This window comes from Myotis davidii, unplaced genomic scaffold, assembly GCF_000327345.1.
Source record: "Myotis davidii unplaced genomic scaffold, ASM32734v1 scaffold208, whole genome shotgun sequence".
Lineage (NCBI taxonomy): Eukaryota > Metazoa > Chordata > Mammalia > Chiroptera > Vespertilionidae > Myotis > Myotis davidii.
Genome location: NW_006299706.1, coordinates 1222691 through 1227028, shown reverse-complemented (window position 1 = coordinate 1227028; position 4338 = coordinate 1222691).

Sequence of the window (4338 nt, the reverse complement as noted above, 5' to 3'; positions counted from 1 at the left end):
CTGGGGTGGGGGTGGGGGTGGGCTGAGAGGTTGGCTGGCCAGCCTGCCACCTGGCCCAACTTCCGTGGAGGGGACAATTTGCATATTAGCCTTTTATTATATAGGATGTGTGTAAAGTTGGAAGAGAGAGAACAGGAGCCCTAGCTGGTTTGGCTCAGTGGTTGGAGCTTTGGCCCTTGGACTGAAGGGTCCCAGGTTCAATTCTGGTCAAAGTCACAGCAGGTGGGGTGAGTTGGGGAGGCAATTTATCAATGTGTCTCTCTCACATTGATGTTTCTCTCTGTTTCCCCCTCCCTTCCACAGGTTGGGTGAGTTGGGGAGGCAATTTATCAATGTGTCTCTCTCACATTGATGTTTCTCTCTGTTTCCCCCTCCCTTCCACTCTGTCTAAAAATCAATGGGAAAAATATGTTTGGGTGAGGATTAACAGAGAGAGAGAGAGAGAGAGAGAGAGAGAGAGAGAGAGAGAGAACAGGAGAATAAAGGGGAGGAGCCACCAGCCACTGTTAACATCATCCCTTTCCAGCCAGCTTTTTGCTTTGGGGGTGGGTGGGGCTTGCTTGCTTTTACATAGTGTGATAAATCTCACACATTTCCTTCCTGTACTTTTTTTTCCTCCTTTAACTTTATGACAGAAGACATTTTTCATGTTGCAAACTCTTTGTAAACAACATTGTTTTTAGTAATTTTCTTTTAAATCCTCGCCTGAGGATACGTTTTTATTGGTTTTTAGAGAGAGAGGAAGGGAGAGAGAAACATTGATGTGAGAGAGAACCATTGATCAGTTGTCTTCCATAGGTGCCCAGTCGAGGATCAAACCCAAAACCTATTGTGTATGCGATGACAGTCCAACCAATTGAACCACTTGGCTAGGGCTGTGAACAATTTACATACATTAGAGAGAGGAAGGGAGAGGGAGAGAGAGATAGAAGCATCAATGATGAGAGAGAATCATTGATTGGCTTCCTCCTGCACACCCCCCACTGGGGATGGAGCCCACAACCCAGGCCTGTGCCTCGACTGGGAATTGAACTGTGACCTCCTGGTTCATAGGCCGGTGCTCAACCATTGAGCCACGCAGGCCGGGCTAAACAATATTTTTAATGGCAGCATAACGTTCCATTGCCTGTTTCAGAGTTTGCCATTGGAATGAGGCAGGGTAGATATAAATACACGCATCCGCACGCACACTCAGCTATCTTCAGTTGCTGAACAAGTGAGTGACTGGTTCTTAGAACCTAGGAACAAAGCTGAGGGTGACTGTCATTCAACAAGTGTGTATGGAGCACGCAATCTGGACTGGACTCCGGATTGGGGCGGGGGGCTTAGTGGAGGACAAGAGGAGAGATCCCAGCTATCCTGGAGCTTATGTTTCAGATGAAATCTGGACATCGGCTTTTCTAGATCTTGGAGAATTTCACAATGTGGGAGAGTGCTTTGCTAAAGACGTTGCCAAGCTAAAGCCAGATTCTTTTGGCTACTAACTCGTCCAGCTCTTTTACTGAGGGCCAAAGTGAGCAGAACTTAGTGGATCTGTTCCCGCTCACACACATGCAACTCATGATTCCATGGAAGAGGGTGGGATTCTTCCTCCGGGAGTCCATGGCCGGGAAGAGGAGTTTGGACAGGATGGCAAGTGGGAGGGAGAAGGGAGGGGCCGTGGCAAGGAGGATGGGACTGTGTTCCAGGAGGTGTTGTGTACTGCTGCCTCTTCCACCAAAAAATTGACTGATTGCCCGGTTGGTGTGGCCCAGTGGTTGAGCGTCCACCCAGGAACCCAGAGATCGAAGTTCAACTCCCGGTCAGGGCACATGCCTGGGTTTTGGGCTCAATCCCCAGAAGGAGGCTTGCAGGAGGCAGTTGATCAATGATGTTTCTCTCTCATCAGTGTTTCTATCTCTCTATCCCTCTCCCTTCCTCTCTCTCTAAAAAATAAAATAAAATTAATTGCTCATGTCAAACACTGTACTGGGAGGCACTGGGGACTCTGAAATATATCCTTGCCCTAAAGGAATCTAGTTTACTGGCAGATATATAATTAGAATATAAGATAAGAATCGTAATAGTGGTGTAAGTAGAACAACAGGCTGTGGGCTCATGGAGGAAGGGATGTTTATTGGTGGCGAGGAGGGCTTCACAGAAGAGGAGACATTAGACATGAGTGTCGAGGATAAGGAGGCATTCACATTCAAGGATGAGGGAACAGAGAACAAAGGTAGAGGGTGAGAGTCTGTGCAGTGACTACGCTGAAGGAGCTAAAATTACCGAATAGGCCCGGGGGAGCCGTGGCAGCAGATGAGAGCAGAAGGTGGTTTGGGGCCATGTTGCTAAGGGCCTTGAATGCCACGCACAGGATTTGAATATTAATCTGTAGCCCATTGAGCAGTGATGGCGAACCTTTTGAGCTCAGCGTGTCAGCATTTTGAAAAACCCTAACTTAACTCTGGTGCCGTGTCACATATAGAAAGTTTTTGATATTTGCAACCATAGTCAAACAAAGACTTATATTTTTGATATTTCTTTTATATGTTTAAATGCCATTTAACAAAGAAAAATCAACCAAAAAAATGAGTTCGCGTGTCACCTCTGACACGTGTGTCATAGGTTCGCCATCACTGCCATAGATGCTTAAATAAGCATAATCAGATTTGTATTCTAGAAAAAGCACTGTGGGTAACAGCATGTGGGTAGAGGGGGAGCTCAGAGGTGGAGGGACTCTGGGCCTGAGCTGGAGGAGAGCTGGTGGGAGGGAGGAGGGCCTGAAGCTGGGGAGTGGCAGAGGTGGGAAGAGCACGGGAGACATGGGACAGAGCTGGGTGGGACCTGAGCCCGGGGCCAGAGGAGGGAAGGGTGTGGAAGGCCTGGTGGGCAGAAGTGGCCCTTACAGACAGGAAATGGGGGAACAGACCTGGGAAGGAGAAATGCAGCGTGTCATTTTGGTCATTGTATCAAATTGTGATGATTTTAGCTGCAAGTAGCAGAATACCCAACTGCCAGCAGTTGGAACAAGGTTCTATTTCCCCTGGCCCCTGGCAAAGCATTCTGGACTTGGGACAGCGGCTCAACGTGTTTTCAGAGACCCCGCACTGTCTGTCAGCCTCTCTGGCGAATGGAGTGCAGAAAGGAGGGGTGGGAGCACAGGTCTCCTCCTAAGGCTCTTTTAAGTATGTTTTTTAAAAAGTTGATTTCAGAGAGAGGAAGGGAGAGGGAGAGAGAGAGAGAAACATCAATGATGAGAGAGAATCGCGGATCGGCCGCCTCCTGCACGTCCCCCACGGGGGATGGAGCCCGCAATCCGGGCATGTGCCCTGACTGGGAAGGGATCAGTGACCTCCTGGGTCCATAGGTCAACACTCAACCACCGAGCCACACCCAATAGGCAAAGCTTTTTTTTTTAAACCTGGTAAGGAAAATCTTTTCTAGCAGCCTCCCAGCCAACTTATCCTCAGCAGACCGAACCGGCTCCGTGTCCATTGCTGTCCCCACATCTGTGAAGGAGGGAGGAGAGGGGACGGGTCCTGACTGGGGCTGAGGTCCACCATCCCCCAAACAGAACCTGTTCTGCTCCCCAGAGCACTGGTGCCTGCGAGCCTGGAAGCGGGTGAGCCCTGGATAGCGCCTGCCACACACATGCTGCCTGCGGGGCCAGCAGAACTGCCAGGGGGGGTCCCAGGGCGGCTGCAGGTGGGGTCTGGAGCTCAGGAGGGTGGGAAGCTCCGAATATGTGTCCCTTTGGGACGCTCGAGGCTGTGTGCCCCAGGCAGGGAAGAAGCGTGTGGGGGGGCCCAGGACCAGGAACCCCTTTCCTGTGATTTTTACTGGGAGAAAGCCCTCCTTCCAGCTCCCCAGCTGCACTGGGGGAAAGCCGGCCGGCCGGGGTGAGGGAGGGTGGGGGCACCTTCACCTCCAGGGCAGCCGATAAACCTTGTCCGTCACTGGCTAGACTTTCCCTGTAGCATAGTGTCAGAGCAGGCGTGTAGATGCTTCTGTCGCAGAAGTATTCCTTCTATATAACTTTCCCCCTGATTACAGAAGAAATAAATGACCAGAAAACTAGGAGAAGCACAAATGAAGAGAGGGGAAAAAAAAGTCACCCCCAGGAGCAAGCACACTTCTTGAATCCCTCCCCGGGGCCCGGTAACTTTTTATGGTAAATATCTCTGAGAGGTTATAGTTTAATGCCGTGTTACAGCCAGCCCGGAATCCCTTACAGTTGTGTAACATTTTATGGTCTTCCAGGTTTTCCAGCTGTGTGTTTTATCACGGACTGTTTCATCTTTATAGACTCCTGTACATTTCGATGGAAAGGCAGGAATTGTTCCTCCCTCCTCTCCCCCC